The sequence below is a fragment of the Ixodes scapularis genome, unplaced genomic scaffold (assembly GCF_016920785.2).
Source record: "Ixodes scapularis isolate PalLabHiFi unplaced genomic scaffold, ASM1692078v2 PGA_scaffold8__174_contigs__length_109621045, whole genome shotgun sequence".
Classification (NCBI taxonomy): Eukaryota; Metazoa; Arthropoda; class Arachnida; order Ixodida; family Ixodidae; genus Ixodes; species Ixodes scapularis.
Genome location: NW_024609883.1, coordinates 77,301,933 through 77,319,488, shown reverse-complemented (window position 1 = coordinate 77,319,488; position 17,556 = coordinate 77,301,933).

Genomic DNA, 17,556 nt, shown 5'->3' with positions numbered 1-17,556 from the left:
CGCGATGCGTTTACGCTGCCACAGATACGGTACGCCGTTAACGACGTACGACTCGGCGGATGGGCGGGATGGCGGATCGCTGCAACGGCTCCTGCTGGTAACTGTTCGGACGCGCGCGCAGCAACACCTTGAGCGCAGTCGCGGAGGCGCAACGAAAAAACGCGTCATCTGTACCTAGGGTTCCCGAAATTCCCTGCCTTCGTGGCGGTGTGTGTTTTGCAAGAGGTCTATTTACCCACACCTGCCCGTTTCGGTGATGAGCATCATTCCAGAGAGCGGCCGTATATCACTACGGCTTGATGGACTTCAAAAACCGCAGGCTAGCAATCGTGCTGCACTGAATAAATTTTACTTCATCATGGGTAACAATGTTGTCATACTCCGGTAGACTAAACTCCTGCTGCCTAAAAAGCTAGCGGCTCATTAGTTTTGTATAAATTTTCATTTATCAGATCCATCCCGTCCTTGCTGACGGTTTGCCTTCGCGAGTATACTGCGCGTTGTCTTCGTGAGTTTTTGTTCGGAAACGAACTGTTTTAGTTGACTGCGATGAGTTGTTAGAATTCTGACTTCCCCCAAAAGTTGCAACTAGGTTTCGCAAATGATTGCTTACTTGTCCTGCCATTCAAAGTACTTTAAAGGTGCTTTGATAGAATTTCAGACAGCTTTCCTGGCGTTCCTCTTCGTCTGGGAGTGCGCCGCGCTAGAACGAGGTCTACTTTCACTATGAGTGGCATTCGACTGTCGTGTTGATGGTTGTCTAGCATATGTTGTTATGCACTCCGTGCGACGCGACGGGCGCACCGCCGTGCGGCCGTTACTGAAGGTAGGCAGTGAGAGCCCCAGCGAAACGAAACCACGCCGCGTGCATTGGTACGCATTGAAGCCGGAGCGGTGCGGCTGCGCTGGGTTGACAGCATGAATTGCTGCGTCGTTAAGTGCTCCAATAGTTATTCGTCGTATCTCGTAGGGACGAAGTTTCACAGCTTTTCACCTCGCCGATGTTTTGTGGGACAGCGACAACGATGGACCCGTGCCGTGCGACGCGAGAAGTTTGGTCTCCCGATCATGTCCAACGCTGTGTCGGCACGGCTGACATATTCTACACTGCCGCTTTGCGCTCTGCGTTTGTTTTCATACCAGTAACCCCTACATATCTCAGCTCGAACTGAAATGCCATCCCGCACTCACGGGTATGCAGTGCGAATTTCGTTGAAGGTATTCCCTCCAAAGAAGTTTCGTCCCCATCGTACGTGTCGATGATATTTCTGGACCAGTGTGGCACGCAGTCTGTACTTCATGAAGAAAGATTCGGGCGGTACAAAAAGGGGAAAAATATCAATCTAAGGAAAACTACAGGCTGATAAATTAAGAAACCGAATTTTGCAGTCGATTTGAAGAGCCTGGCGTCTCCTTGAATCACCCTGTAGAATGGAACTTGGAATCACTGGACAATCGATCTTTGAGTATGAAAGTTTATGTTTTTTTTTTTGTTTTTTTTTCTTTTTGGTCAGCCTTTTTTTGGATGTGGAAACGCTGACACCCCGAGTCTTGTAGACAACAATTTCTTTCTCGGCTTTAGAGCCATCTATCGCAAAGTTCTTCGAACTGGAAGTACCCGTACACCGGTCCCTTCCTACCTGTAAAGTGTGCACCTTCCGGCCATGCTGAGTGGTATATTCTTGTTGACAACCTTTGACGTCTAAAACCGGTTCCCCTTTAGTTACGCCACCCAAAAATATTTCCACCTGACTAAACTATCCCACCTCTTTCAGGTCTAATAAGCGCTTTGTCAAGTTACGGTTGTCAAAGTACCTGTGTGCCGAAAATCAGCACCTCGCACAACATGACTACACAACAGCTGCCCGCAAAAGCCTTTGACGGCCAAACCGTGAGTTGGCCGGCAACTTGGTTTTCTAGGTTTTGAAACCACCTTTTGCAAAGATGTTTCAATCGAAAGTACAGTGCACTAGGCCCTTCTACCAGTAAAGTCTCCATCTTCCAGGACAAGTGGTATTCTCTTGACAGCCCTTTCACAGTCGAAACCGTTTCCCATTCAGTTATGCCGCCCAGACCAAATTTCCACCTGCTTTCCCTATGCCACCTATTTTTGGTATTATAACTGTTGTGTCAAGTTACGGTCATGTCCAAGAACCTGTGTGTCCAAATCTGCACTTCGCACAGCCCGGTTATAACACAACAATTTGGGTCCAATATTGAATATTCCTGACAGCTTTATTCCTTGATTCGTTCGAACAATAACTTTCACACATGTTGTCTTCATAAACCTTGGCCCACTTAGTGCATAAACTTAGCGAACATCTCACTCGCCTCGAAATATCATCGTCCCAGCAGTCCTACGTTTACAGCGACGAGCGAAACAAATTTTTCACTGAGAGCAATTATGGTGGCGGCCGTCTTGCTTTTCGGAAAATTGCTCAAACCCCTTTTTCGACTGCAACTAAAGAAATTACCCCTAATAACGGCTCAAACTCAATATATAAAAGTGGGGAACAGCTAAACGCCCTTCTTAAATCTGCCCCAGCACTCATGCAACGGCACCCACAACTTATCGGGTCAAAAAGCAAAAGTTCCGTCCGTGCGCGCTTCCGCCGCCACAGCTTCACACGCGAAAAGGCGCCGTAGACTGCTGAGCGCGCCACACTGCCGAACGCAAGCTCCTCCGCTAGCGGCGCTGCGCGCGCTTTTCAAAGCGCCCCCTATAGTTCCCGCACGGAGCGTATAGGGAGTCACCCGTTATTGAGTCTGTCCTGAAAACGACTAGTCATTTCTGGTGTTTTAAGGTTACACATGGACATCGTTGGTAATGTTGACTCTTGTAAAAGAACCGGAGTTCTTCCGTATACCAGGCTCCATGGGTTAGTCATTGTCAGTCACCCACTGTCTAGTTTGGAAAAGTGTCATGTCAGCGAACGAGATTGGGCTTCCACGGGTGCCGACGAACAGAAGTTCGTATTGAAATAAAGGAAGACCGTCATCACGCAGGTGAAGATTTCGAGCTTGCATATGTAATTTTTTAGTCGCCTAGGTCTACGTAAAGGCCTCGGCTCAGGGGTGATAATGGGTAGTATTTTGTTCACGAGGTTTGCACTACGCATGGAAAAATAAGTCGAACATTTTCCGGCGATAAAAATATTAATAAAAAGAATGTGCACTAACCACGACATGCAGCTTCAATTTGAATATCATCTTTTTTGAGGCAGAAATAATTTAGGTATCGGGTCGGTATTCTTCTTGCTACATAAAGCTGTGAAAACCAAGCTGGTTTTTACTAGGTTGGAATTTCCGGCTAGAATGTAGCGCAGTGTTTGTACATCCTGCGCACCTTTGAAGCGAGATCACGTTAGTCTCTAACACGTTTTATGTCTACCCAAATCACCCCAGCAGGTGGGCGCCCTCTAGATAAATTCAGGTGCCTTTTTGTAGTCATTTCGAAACGTCGCCTAGGAATAAACTGGTGTTCCAATATCTGATAATCTGAATGCGGAATTTTCGCCCTCATCAAAGTAAAAGGGAGAGCGAGGGCTATGTTCTCTGGTGAATTCCGTGTCCGCAGTGCCTTAAACGTTGTGAATCTACAAAATGGTAGACCATATGGCAACCCTGGAAGAATTGTAGTCTTTTCAAAATAGGGAAGGCCGTCGAAAATCGTAACAAGAAATATTGGCTCGGGATTCTATCGCGATACATGGAATTCGCAAACAATGTTTTCCGATACTGAAATACAGATACTGATGAAAAATTGGTATCGTGGCACTGAAATATAAATAAGAAAAAAAGTATTTCTAAAGTACTGTCTCGACACATTTGTATCACGATACTGCGCTTTCTGCGCCTTAGTTTGTGAGCTGGCCAACAGGACTACGAAGGCATATGGAAAAAGAACTATGCTGGGACGGTTATCGCGTTTCATAATCTCCTCATTAGGATTGTTAAATTATCATTGAGCAAGGCTACGTCCGGCTACTATTTGGAGTGGTACCCAGGTGGCCAGAAAGGTATAATCTAGCGGGCGCAGTGTTGCATGCAGGTTTTGTTTATTTTCTGACGCAGTCTATTGCCCCCGGTCTTAATAAACGCACAAATTGTTTTTTTAAATAACTTGGTCGTAGTAGAAACCACGCCTAAGCGGCGCGTATGCGTTTATGCACATGCGCAACAGCACACGAGGGGTGAACGAGAACACGCACGTACCATAAGCTTCTACCAAGGCATCTGAATGAGAAACGATTGCGATCCTTTCTTAACCCCTGCCTTTAATACACCATGCTACGAATTGTGCTAATGAAAGGAAATAAGTGTGCATCTTGGCCAATGTCATTGTCTGTGCCCTTCATATTTATTGTTCCGATTATGAAGCCACAATGACATTGCTCACACATTATACAAAGGAAAGAGTGCTCGCTGCAGACATGATAAAAGAATTACATGCGGACACTCTTCAAGCATGTTGAAAACATGTTTGCCTCGAATGTGTGTAGAACCAGTTTTAATGTGTTAGCACTTGATTTTATTTCATTTACTCTCGGAGACCGGAGGCATTACAAAAAAAATCGGTAAGTTAAAAAAAAAGAAGAAAAAAAACAAGAATACAACGCTGACGAGGCAAAATATTTTCATATCAATGAATGATGCAAGTGGGCAAGTCGGCACCGGACGATGCGGTCACCAAAAAAAAACCCTTATTTTTTTCTGCTGCAGGTGTTCGTCTTGATTGCCCTCTCTTCAAGCTACAATCACAATGGTCAGTCCAAAGCCGAAGAGTGCCAGCTTTTCTCGGACCTAACACCAGTTTACCCTTTCAACTTCGCGTGGGGGCTGTCGTTGATGAGCGAGTTTTCGCTTTTGTGCCATCGGGGACATCTTGCTGCAGCGTCGCTTCGTCATCGACATCAACAACGCTTTCGACATACGCCCCCAACAGTATCAGCTCCAGTGGGCAAAGCGGCACGGCAACGATGAGGTCACCAACGAACCCGTTCTTGTTTCTGCTGCAGGTGTGTATACCTGCAGCAGATGTCCCCGATGGCACAGTTTTACAGCAGTTTTACTGCTGTAAAAAAACAACAAAAAAAACATTTGTGCTTCTAGTGCTGCGTCGTCCGGGCGTGTTGTGCGAATGTCTGACTGGTTGTTTTGATGCGTTCTGCTTCTTTACACTTTTACCGAGCGGGGACATAGAGTTAAATGCCGGAGCCAACAGGATTTGTCGGCAAGACCGTCATCAATAAAGCAAAGGCTAGAACAGGGGTGGCCAGGCTCACCCGGCCTAAGAGCCGCAAACAATATCACGAAACTTCCAAGAGCCGCGGGGAAGGGGGGGGGGGGGGTGGATTTTGTCTAGAGTAGTAAACGAAACTTGAACTACTTTCAATAGATCCAAGTCAAAAGCTGTCCAACTGTACGTAAGGTCACAGTAGCACAAGACTACCAAACCGCAACCTGTCTTTCGATATAAAACGCGTTCCATTTCTCTTTTTGGGGAAGAGCTCGTGTGACCGGGAGGGGCAGGGAAGTGTATCTGTGTGTGTGGCTTGGGGGGGGGATTAGGGGAAGGAGCCGCGAGCCGCACTTTAGCACGCGAAGAGCCGCAGCTTGGCCACGCCTGGGCTAGAACAATCATCTGCCAGTGCTAATGAGCGGCTAACTCCAATAGAGCATAGAATTGAAGCACTTCCGTTTTCAGCCCAGAAGCTTGAATAGTGTGAAGGCAATATTGAATGCTTGAAATGCCAGGTCGTGACGTTATTGGATAAGGTTGACAACTTGGAAAATCGCAGCCGCCGGAACAATTTAATTGGCTATGAAATAAACGAGGAGGATGAGACGCGCTCTTCAATAAAAAGGCGGTAATAGAAGATCTTTTTAAATGAAAAATGGGAGTGAATGTTGCAAGCGTTGAGCGCAGTCACAGAGGGGATAGAAAAGCGGCAAACAAGTCACGACCGGTGATCATTCATTTTTGTATTACAATGAAAAAAATGCAATTGATGAAAAACTCTCCTAAACTTAAAGGTACTAAGATATCGGCATCTGAAGATTACTCCCGTCGAGTTCCAACGATCCGAAAACAGCTGCGGCAGGCGGTTAAAGATAACAGAACACAAGATGACAGTCTTTCTTTGCTACACACTAAACGAAAATATACCCAAATGGGAGTAAATCGCTTGTCCTCTAGCGCATTTCTATATAGAAGTTTTTTATACTCCGACGGATTGGAGTTCAGAGTTTACTTCCATGCAAACCAAAGGACTTTTTTAGGAAGGGGGGGGGGGGGGGGGGCGTTCAAGGGGGTAAGCACAGAACTTCGATTAGAATGGGAGTCTGTTCGTGGATCAATGGTAGCATTTACATACTTCCAACATAGTGTTCCTAGGCGGACCCATGGGAGTAGTCTTTCATATTCCTATGGGAGATTTTACGGGGACTCACGGGAATATTCATTTCCATCCACTTGGGAGTTCTTACGTGGACCTAGGGAGTTTTTACGTGCATTTTATTTATTTATTTATTTTTATTTATTTAAAATTACCCTCAAGGCCCCAAGGGGCATTATAGAGGGGAGTGGTTGGTTAGTACAGTTCTAAATTTCGCGTTATCGGTGATGGTGACGATGTCATCGGGAAGGCCATTCCAGACCACAATAGCTTCTGGTATGAGCGAATGTTGATGGGCTGCTGAAGTGGTCTTGGGAGGGGCGATCTTCCATGAATGATCCACTCTTGCAGAAATACAGCTGGGCGGGCTGAGGATAGACTGCCGTAATGGTTCAGAATAGTAAATTTTATGAAGAAGGCGAAGACGGGAAATTTTGCGACGAACGGAAAGGTCCGGAAGAGTTAATTGAAATTTCATTGCAGTGACACTAGAAAAGCGAGAGTAATCAGAAAGAATAAATCGAGCAGCACGATTTTGAACAGATTCGATTGCGTTGGTTAGAAAAGCCTGATGGGGGTGCCAGATAGCTGAAGCATACTCTAGTTTAGGGCGAACAAGCGTGACGTAAAGGAGACGTTTGAGATTAGAAGGAGCAGACTTGAAATTGCGGCGGATATAGCCAAGTGAACGGTTTTCAGAGGATATCATCTTATCTACATGAACATTCCAGGACATATTAGTGGTTAGATGGACGCTAAGATACTTGTACTGTGCAGCAGTCTGAAGGGTAATGCCGTTGAGTGTTAAAAAGTTTAAGGGCAGGGAGGAGGAACGTGTGAAGCAGAGGTGCATGCAAATGTTAAAATTGAGAGACATTTGCCATGTGCGGCACAATTCAGCAATTTGGTTAATGTCAATCTGGAGTGCAATATGGTCGTCTGGGTCTTTTATTAGTCTATAAACAACACAGTCATCAGCAAAAAGACGAACAGAGGACGAGAGGTGAAGAGGGAGATCATTGATGTAGATTAAAAAGAGTAAGGGCCCAAGCACAGTTCCCTGTGGAACACCGGGAGAAACGGGAAAGAAAGAGGAGGACGTGCTGTTAGCGAAAAGGAATTGAGATCGATAAGTAAGGAATGAGTCAATCCATCGAAGAACACGAGGGTCCAGTTTTAGCGAACTAAGTTTAAAAAGAAGGCGATTGTGTGGAACTTTATCAAAAGCTTTGGCGAAATCAAGAAAAACAGCGTTAGTTTGATAACCAGTATCAAGATTTTTAAACAAGTCGTTAGTGAGAAAAAGTAGCTGGGTCTCACAAGGCAGGTGTTTCCGGAAGCCATGCTGCGCGGTGGTGAAGAAGTTGCAGGAAACAAGGAAGTTGATCAGCTGCTTGTAGATGACGTGCACGAGGATCTTGCAGGAGATGCAGGTGAGTGATATTGTCCGATAATTTAGTGGAGATGTTTTACTGCCGGACTTGTGGACCGGAATGACCTTACGAATTTTCCAGTCGGAAGGTAACACACCTGTATCCAGGATCTGCTGAAATATCTTTGTGAGGTAAAGGCCGGATGAAAATTTAGTGTTACTTAGAACCTTCGCATTAATGCCGTCTACGCCACATGATGAAGACATTCTGAGGGATTCTATCATGCTGATTACACCTTGAAAGTGTTTAATAATAGGATCCACTGGAAAATAATTTTTTGTGACAGGAGGAATTCCAGTAATGGGTGTAGAAATGGTGAAAGCATCAGAAAATACCCTATTTAGAATATTTGCACATTCACTATTCAATATGTTATCACCAGAGTTATTCACTAGATTGATTTCTGAGTGTGGTTTTTCATTAACAAAGCTCCAAAATGTTTTAAGGTTGTTTAGTAACACATTAGGTAGAGTGTGCTGAAAGAATGTGCGCTTACACTCTCTCAACATACTTTTATATTCAGAAGAGCAAGTGGCATGCTTAGACCAAGCTTCTGGTATATTTGCTTTTTTAGCGTCCCTGAAAAATCTTTTCTTTTTGTTAGATACACGACTAAGGGAATTATTGTTGCATGGTTTAGACGCGGTAGTTCGAATTGTTGCGCACACTATGTATTTTTCAATAAGTTCAAACAATTTGGTCTTAAAAGCTTGCCATTTTTCATCAGCGTTATGGCAGTCGAAGGTTTCATTAAAAGAAACAAAATAGTCGGAGAGCTCGGAGTTCATCATGTCATAGTTTCCCTTGTGGTACAAACGTATCTTTTTAGAAATGCACGTCGACTTTGATGGTTTGATATCAAGAAAACAATGAAGAGCCTTGTGGTCGGTAATGCCATCTAGTGGAGATGAATCCTTAACTAAAAAGGGATCAGTGACAAAAGCCAAATCCAGAAAATTTGAACTATTTTCAGTGATCCTTGTAGGGAAGGAAACCAACTGGGTGACGCTAAAGAAAAACACAAATCTATAAAATCGCGGTCCACACTTCATCCCCCGAAACAACATGTAGTCTGAGCATTCCAGCCTATACCAGGATAATTAAAATCACCAAAAAGAAAAATAGGTTTGTTGGTGTGACTCAGTGACAACATAGACAGATCATCACGAAGCAAGTTACTAAACTCGGGGTAAGCGTCGGGAGGACGGTAACATGCGCCAATCAAAAAAGACCCAAAACAACTTAAAGAAACCCAAACAGTCTCGAGAGCGCTGTGAGACAAAACCTTCTGACTTGTGATTCTTCTGTATACAGCGATAAGGACTCCACCACCTCGATGGTTTGCTCTGTCATGTCGATAAATATTGAAATGGGGATGATCTGGCATTATTTCACTATCATCGACGTCAGAGTGAAGCCACGTTTCTGATAGCAAAACAACGTTAGCATCACTTGAGGTAATAACAGACGACAGATCATACTGATTAAACTTTCGAAACCCGCGATATCAGTAGCACTCCCCGCGTCCCCTTATCTGAACATTTCTATTACGGTTTCTGTCTGGGCATCATATATGAATGTCTTAGTGCCGATATGAAGCTGATCTAGCCGAAGCTTGGAAGGTAAAGACTGACTTTTGGCAAAAGCAACAAGGTTTTTGGCGCGCGATTCGTGTATTTTTACAAAAGTCTTCTGAAATAGAAAATAAGCTGCCCTTGAGGCGAGAGCCATTCTGTAGTAACTGACTTTTAGTTTTGAAAGTAGAAAAACACATTATGTGTCGGTCTCTTCCTTCTTGAAATGTGCCAATCCTATGCGCACGCTCAATGTCAGAAGTTTGTAAAGTAATACCAAGGTTCTCTTCGGCGAATTTTAGTACTTTTTTGTTCAGATATCGCCCATGACTCTCCTCGGACGTCGGTTATGCCGCGAAAAAGCAAATTTCAGCGGCGGGATCGGTTTTCCAGGTCGTTACTCCGAGACAGCAATGACGCTGTAGCCGTGGCCTGATCAGCGAGTGCACTCCGAATGCTAGTTACCTCGGCTCTAGTCTCAGAAAGGGTTTCAAGCTCAGCCTCAATTGCTGTAATTTTCGCTTAATGGCAGAAAGTGAGCCCTCCGACTGAGCCTGCTTCTCGAGAAGAGTTTTGACATCGCACCTAATCGTGTTCTGACCTTCTTCAAGTTTAGAAGAATTGGCCTCAATCTTTCTTACAATGGCAAGAATTTCGTCCAGTTGGGGTTGTTTCTTAGTATCTGGGCCTGGATCGGATTCAAAATCGCCAGAGAGCTGCAACAGTGCACGAATCAAGCTGAAGAAGTCACATATTATGCAGCAAAGCACACTTGGGCACGGGAGCACTAGGAGGCACAGGTTGCTAGATTTCTTAGAATACAAGGAATAGCGTTGACAAACCTGCAACAAGTGGAACATAGGGCGGTCAGGCGTGGCATTCGGAAGAAAGCTCCCGTGCCCACTGACGCGACGACGGCCGGCGCTCAGTATTTGTAGGCAGGCCACTGCGCAGCCCGATGACGATACATCCGCTTCAGGGTTAGTGACGTTGCGGAAATGCAGATGGCTTGTGGACAGCAGCGGCGGTGGAAACAGCTCCCGTGGATAGCTTGGTGGCGTAACGATGACAGGGCCAAGATCCGTGGTGTTGCTGACGGCAGTCGAAGGAAAGATGCAGCCGAAGATGACGCATGCGAGCGGGAGCTGCAACAAGTGGAACATAGTGGGGTCAGGCGTTGCATTCACAAGAAAGCTCCCGCGCCCACTTGGGACTATTCTTTCACATCGATATGGAAGTTTTTGCGTGCACTTATGGGATTATTTTTTCACATCTGTATGGGCGTTTTTACGGGCATTTTTCGGACTATTATTTCACATCCATATGGGCGTTTTTACGTGCACTTATGGGAATATTCTCTCACATCCATCTGGGAGTTACTGCCTGGACCCACGGGAGTCTTTTTTCACATCCTCCTGGGAGTTATGTGCACCTACGGGAGTATTCCTTCGCATCCACCTAGGAGTTTCAATGGTGATTTCTGAGAGTATTTTTTTGCTACCTTTAATGGGTTTCTTCAAAGTCAGGAAGTGTGAAAGGAAAGGCATAAGCAGGTAGCTTCATCCACGAAATAAATTAATTTCACAGATTATGTACATTTCTTGTACACGTCGTGTGGCAACAGCTCATGTTGCCTTGGGCGCAAACTAGCTTATACCCGGTCAGACGGTAAGTTAAATGACCCTTGAGAGCGAACTCCTTAAAAATATCTGCGAACAAGCGAGCACCGAAGGACACAGGCAGAGCCGAGATCGTGAGCTGATTCGCCGATTTTTTCAATGAGCTCATTGTGAAGGCCATTTAAATGCCCGTCTGACAGGGGTATTTATTACAGTGTAAGGTACGCTAGGCTAACTGTGGTACACAAGCGACGATCGCTCTGTAGAAATTTATCGATTCCGGTGCCTTCGCCCGCGGCTTCATGTAGCACAGTCCGCAAAACCATGCTCATTGAAAGGCAGCACATTATGTGGCTTCTTCGCATACTGGATGTGAAAAATCCAGTAGATAGGAATGAGGTACGCGACACCCTGATAGAGCCATACCATAAGTTCAAAACTTTTCCTTAATCAGTCCTAAAATAATAAATTATCTCAAACTTCACAGAAATTTACAAGACATAATATGAGAGTCAGATTTTTCACCTCAACTTATTTATGTTAAACACTTTGACTGCTCTTTCTTAGACGTCGCAGCTTGCTCGTTATCTGTGATAGCGGCAGATGCAATTACTCTTCCTGCAATCAGTCCGCTGTTGGCCATTATCTTCCCCCCATAGTGCTGGAGGGGACCTGTAACCAAAAAAGCACAAGCGTTTAAGTTAAAATGTACTGACCATCAACAGAACAGATGTTTCCGACGTCATCGTATGAATCTTGCAAACCAGGTGGGGAGTAGACTTTTCTCAAAAAGTGAATTGAAGACAGTTTCTCCAAAGCAATATCAATACTACTGATATTGAAAATATGATAAAAGGGCAGAATAGTTTTAAAGTGATGCTGCAACGAAATTGTAGTGCCTATTTTATTGTCTAAATGTGAACCATGTTCTGGCCATACCATAGAGACACCAATTTTTTGCTCAAAAATACAAGAAAATATTATTTAAAACTAACGTCTCAGAAGATCCCCCGATGTGCATCGCGTTTGTGACGTCTGGTTCTTGTTCAGTCGAGGCTACAGGGGGTTGGCGCGGTTGTGTGCTTACGCGTTCGTGACGTCTGGTTCTCCTTCAGTCATGGCTATATGGGGGCTGGCGTGGCTGTGAGCTTTGCCACTTGGTGGCGTCAATGCACTACAAGCTGGCCGTTCGAGTTGTGCCTCCCCGCTCTCCGCAGGAGTTGAATAGGCACGGAAGGAAAAAGAAATCGGTACAGCCAAGTTAGACAGGGCTCGGGCGCACACAGCCTGCCGCCATGTTTCCGTGTAGCGGTGCTGCTTTTATGTGGTGTGATCTAACCATATTTGGTTTATTTAAATAATGTTTCGGCGTCTTGATGAGGAAACAAATTGGTGTATATGTGGTGTGGGCAGAACATGGTTGACTTTTAGACAATAAAATTAGTCCTAATATTTTTTGCAGTAACCCTTGTGGGCAACCTGACGATACCAAGCGGTTAGCCCAGGCTGCCCCTCTGACAATCATAAGTGGTCATCTTGACCACGAGGGGGCCAAAGGCAACTGGCCACGCGAGCGGCGCTCCGCCGCTGATAAAAGGCCGTCGCAGCGGATGCGCGGGGGCTGTTGGGATCGTGGCGCAGGCGATAGCGCTCATTAAATGTTAACTTGTTGTTGAACCGGTGTGCTGTGTCATTCTCCGAGACGGGTAGCAGCAAAGGAAATCCCACACCCTTTAAAAAAAGAAAAAGGAAGAACAAAGTACACCCTTATTTTCAACAGTTCACATCGAACATGTTTATAACTATCTACCCTTTTATGCTAGTTTCATTTTTTATCGTTTCATGGTCTCAGTAACTTTAGCAGTGAGTGACAGTCCCGCAAAAATGTCATCAAGCAGGTAAAAAAGTTCAAAGCATAATAAATTAACATCGTATTGAATGCTGTAGGATACCTGTATTGCTGCATGTAAGCTTAAGAAATTGAAATTAATATACATTTTTAGCAATTTGCTCCTACAAACTATAATTTTCTTCACTCTCGAACAATCACTAGCGGAAGACGCAAAAACTCTTCCATTATCATAACCGTGTGCACTGGAAACATGCAAGAGTTATCAAGTTTTTGAGAAAGGTCTATAAAGGATAGTTCACATATACGGCACAGAGCTAAATCAACGGTAAAACAGTGCTGCCTTGAACTTAACTCAGCACTGATACAGTAGTGTATCAGTGTCGGATCTATAACAAAGAGCACAATCAGCACTATTACCAGCACTTACAAATAGTACTACTCCATCGTAAGGTCCCGAATCTCGGTGAGGCTTTTCAAATCACCGCATAAATTGGCTTCACAATCTATCGCTCTACGATTTACCACAGAGGTGCCTGAATGGGGCGAAAGTATCCCAAAAATATTTCAAAGAATGAACTTACCCATCTAAAAATAAAAAAAAACAAAAAAAAAAACAACTGATTTTCTCTATTTATGGCACCCGTGTGCTATATGCGCACCCTCCGACTGGCGCAACAACCGACAGATGGCGGCAATGACAGTGACGCCCTATGGCAGCTCAGTAGCTCTACGGTGACGCCAAAACCACACCACATGGAACTTAAATTATTCGACGAACCATCGGTCTGATTAGTTTTGTGTCCATTTAACCCTTTGTGGGACGAGGCATATTTTTTTACACGGTATAAAGAATAGTTATTAAAACCCTAATAGAAGTGCAAGTCAGAAGTCTTTTGCAACAAATTAAAACAAAATAACGGCAGCCGTTTATTCGAAAAAACTGGGACAAACTTGGTCCCATTTGCAGATTCTAGTACGTTACAAAAATGGGACATCCGTCTCCATGTGTCCTTTCCGACGGTTATACCTCAGCTAGGTAGCAGACGTTTCTGCATGGGATGGGACGAAACAAGTAGCGCAAAGCGGGATGACACAAGCCATACACACAAAACTAGTGCGGACCTCGTTTCCCGCGGTTAAGCACCGCCGGCACGTACTCCTCTTGGGCACCTTCAGGGGATTGTGGCCCTTTCCCCTAAACCGTAGCTCATCGCAGACGCCCACCATCTTCTAGCCATTTCTAGCCCCTTTTTTGTTTGTTCGAAATGGCCCAACACTCTGGGTGTGCCTGAACGTGTTTCCATTAATCAGCTGTCGACCAAGAACAAGGCGAAACCACAGGTATGTGATCTCACTGTGTGGCCTGATCTGGAGGAATGCGCTTACTGTGGCGGCGTCGAATAGGAAAAAGAGAATTCGGTACCACCATTTTTCCGACCGCCTGTCAACCGGGTACAAACTTCGCCTCTGATAAAAACTGTCTACCGCGCCCATGCAGCTGTTGTAGTCAGCGATTGCCTTTGGGCATACCACGCCAACAGAATATCCATTGCTAAGTCTTCGTTCTATTTCTATTGTATCACTGGGATCATGAAATTTGACAAGACGTGCACGTCCTTTGTGTCACTGTTAAGCAGTAGCCTGCCCCTTTGTCCGCCATAGAAGTTCTCCTTTTTTCAGTTTGTTGTTTCTCTTCAGCTCCTCACGAAGATCTTTTCTGTTTGTTCGGACGATCCCTACAGCAAGGATAGCCCTATCTGCAAGATCTTCCATCAGGCGCGTGGACGTGAAATAGTTGTCGAATTAAAACTGAGAGCCAGGTTCCATCTCTTCCGACAACGACAGCACGACATGTTCTACTAGAGTCTTGTTGGCAGGTCGCTTTGCGTTCTTTCTTTCACACTTAAAACCGTAGCAAATAACCCGTTTCCGAGTCTGCTCTTGCCCACACTTTTATCCTCTCTTGGTTGGCTTCATGGACTTTATCGCTTTGCTTTATCGATGAGCTTCCCTTGAGTCGGATCATGCACTCATCAACCGCTTGATGCACAGATGGTGTGTACTCTTTTTGAAAACTGGTGTTCAATGCGTCCAGGAAAGGGCGAACTTTAGCAAGACTGTCAAATCCATCTTCTCCATTCTTTTTTGTTTTCCTGTTGTCGCTCATGTGGAGGCAGTTCATGATAGATGGGAAGCGCTTGAATGACATCACCTTCCATATTTCTGGTGCGTTGAGGAAACCATGGAAGCTCCAGTTGTGGTACAACTGGTGTCTTGGGTTGACGCTCATAAGTATCAACAGTTCATCCATCTGTCGTCAGGTTTTTTTTTTTTTTTTTCACTTTCTTCGGCACGTTCGCTTCGCAGGCGGTTTGTTTCTTCAACTAGCATATGCACGACAGGGTCTTCAAAGTAGAAGACGAAGGCATCTGCTGGCTTTTTCGGAGAATTTGAGAAATACTGTGGATCCCAAGTTTTGGGATTTTGTACCACATTCGTTGGCTCACTGGCATCCATGTACCCGGGAAGTCTTTGTCTAGATCGAAAACACCTTCCGCATCTTCATTGCAGGCTTTTGGGACTTTCTTCTTCTTCTTTGACTTTCTTTTACCGTAGGATGCCCTCCGTTTTCGCTTACTAGCTGATGGTGCATCCCTGCTAGCTGATAAAGCACCTGCGTCTTCCGTGTCTTCCTCGCTTGAATCGGGAGGGGCAAGCTCAGGAATGAACTCTTCGTCGCTGCTGTCACCGTCTTCCTCACTAGACTGTGAGTCGTCAGGAAGACTGTAGAAATGATCTAAGGCCTCTTCGGGTGTGAGGAAAGCTTCTCCTACAAAGATGATATTAAGTGCGACGAACTGATCAAAATGCGCTTGTTGCGCGATTTGGGGAATATATTTTCTATTTTATGCTTAGTATACACCACAGCCAAGGTTTAGAAATGTCTGGTCGGGCGGTGACACCTGCGTGCGGGCTTTGGTGACACTCGTCTGCCTTAGAACGCGCGCCTCGCGCTGGGCCGGGGTTTAGGGTTGGCTTAAGTTATATTGTATCGCGTGGTTAATCAAAGGAGAAAGACGAAGGGTGGTGGCGCACAAATTAGCTGTCCTCAGTTGCACGAACACGCGAAGCGCGCAACACTGTGGCTACATAAACGCGCGCCCTGCACCATTTTCCCCTACCTATAAACCGTACGAGAAAACCATACAAAGCCCCGGCTGCCCACTCTCCACCCCCGATAGCTACAATGCTCCGGCTCCCTTCTCTCACCCCTCGCTAGACCACACTAGCCAAACTAAGCCAACTAACATGGTATCTGACCCACAAGCAAAGCATATAAACACTGAAGCTCCCGCGCGAGGCGCGAGGCGCAATTCGGGTATGAGGCGCGCGACGCAAGGTGGACGTTATATGGCAAAGCCCACCTCACAGAAAGTCAACGCCCGCTATCAACGCTACTGGAGCGAGCGCGTGAATTCGCCTGGCGTCCCACTTGCGTGAGAGTGCGTGCAAATGATCCGCAAAACCGATTCACATGTCCGCGCCATCAGCTTTGACAACCGAAAATACAATAATAATAATTAAGGTTAGCGAAATGGGCACGTACCTGTTTTATGAGAGAGAGAGAGAGAGATTGAACTTTATTTGTACTCAGGAATCCCTGGTCCAGGTCTCCTAGTTACTACTTTTCAACAAACGTTTCCCACAATCTGTAGCTTCAATTATTGAATGCATGCATTGATTGCAGACTAGACACATTTTTCTCTGAGTGCCGAAAAAAGGAAAATCTTACCGGGCATCTTGGAGAATATATTGACACGATCGGGGCACACGAGGAGGATTTGGAAGACGTGCTGGGCAAAAAACATAATTAAAGCTCTCGCACCGGTGCCGCCATCTGATGAACTTGCGCAAAGTAATTGTCAGGAGAGTTGTTGAAACCTTACGATAGGTGGCAGCACACAATGAGTGGGCTGCATGTGGCTTGTTGCCGTCGGCGGACAGTTTTGCGTGAATTACAAAGTGGGACACATATGTCCCGTTATCCCACAAATGGTGTGTTTTATTGGGAGTGAAAATAAAATAAGAAGTGTGCACCGTTTATGACTCAAAAAAGGTTGTCTGTTTTTGGTGCGACTGGGGGCGGCTGCTGGGCAGCGACTAGAGCTGTGCGCCGGTCAGAAATCGCCGGCGGCGGCTCGCCGGTGTTTGAACCTCCGGCGGCGGCGTGTTGACGGCGCGGGGATCAACGGATCGGCGGCGGCGTGGCGCGGAAGAGGGAGGGGGGGGGGTGTAAATTAGAGAGTGAGGGGGAGAGAGAAAGGAGTCGTTTGAATTTGAAAAGCAAGATGGAAATAACCATAAAAAGGAACACAATTTTTTGTTTCATTTTTTTTTATGGAGAGGTATACGTTGCTTTCGCTGTGAATAGTGCGTCCGTTAGCCTTGTTTATTCCCATTTGTAAGAGAACATGTCGCCGGCTGGCAGCCGCGGCGCAAAATCCTTCGCAAGACGAGGACCGACGGCAAACGGTATTTTATCACCGCGTTCCGCCTCACCACGCGCTGTCGCACGCCCCATGCCCAACAAGTCGACCGAGCACGTCCTTCGATTTACAGAACTCGTACTCATTCGGTACGCCGCAAGCCGTCATCACCGACAACGACAGGGTCCTAACC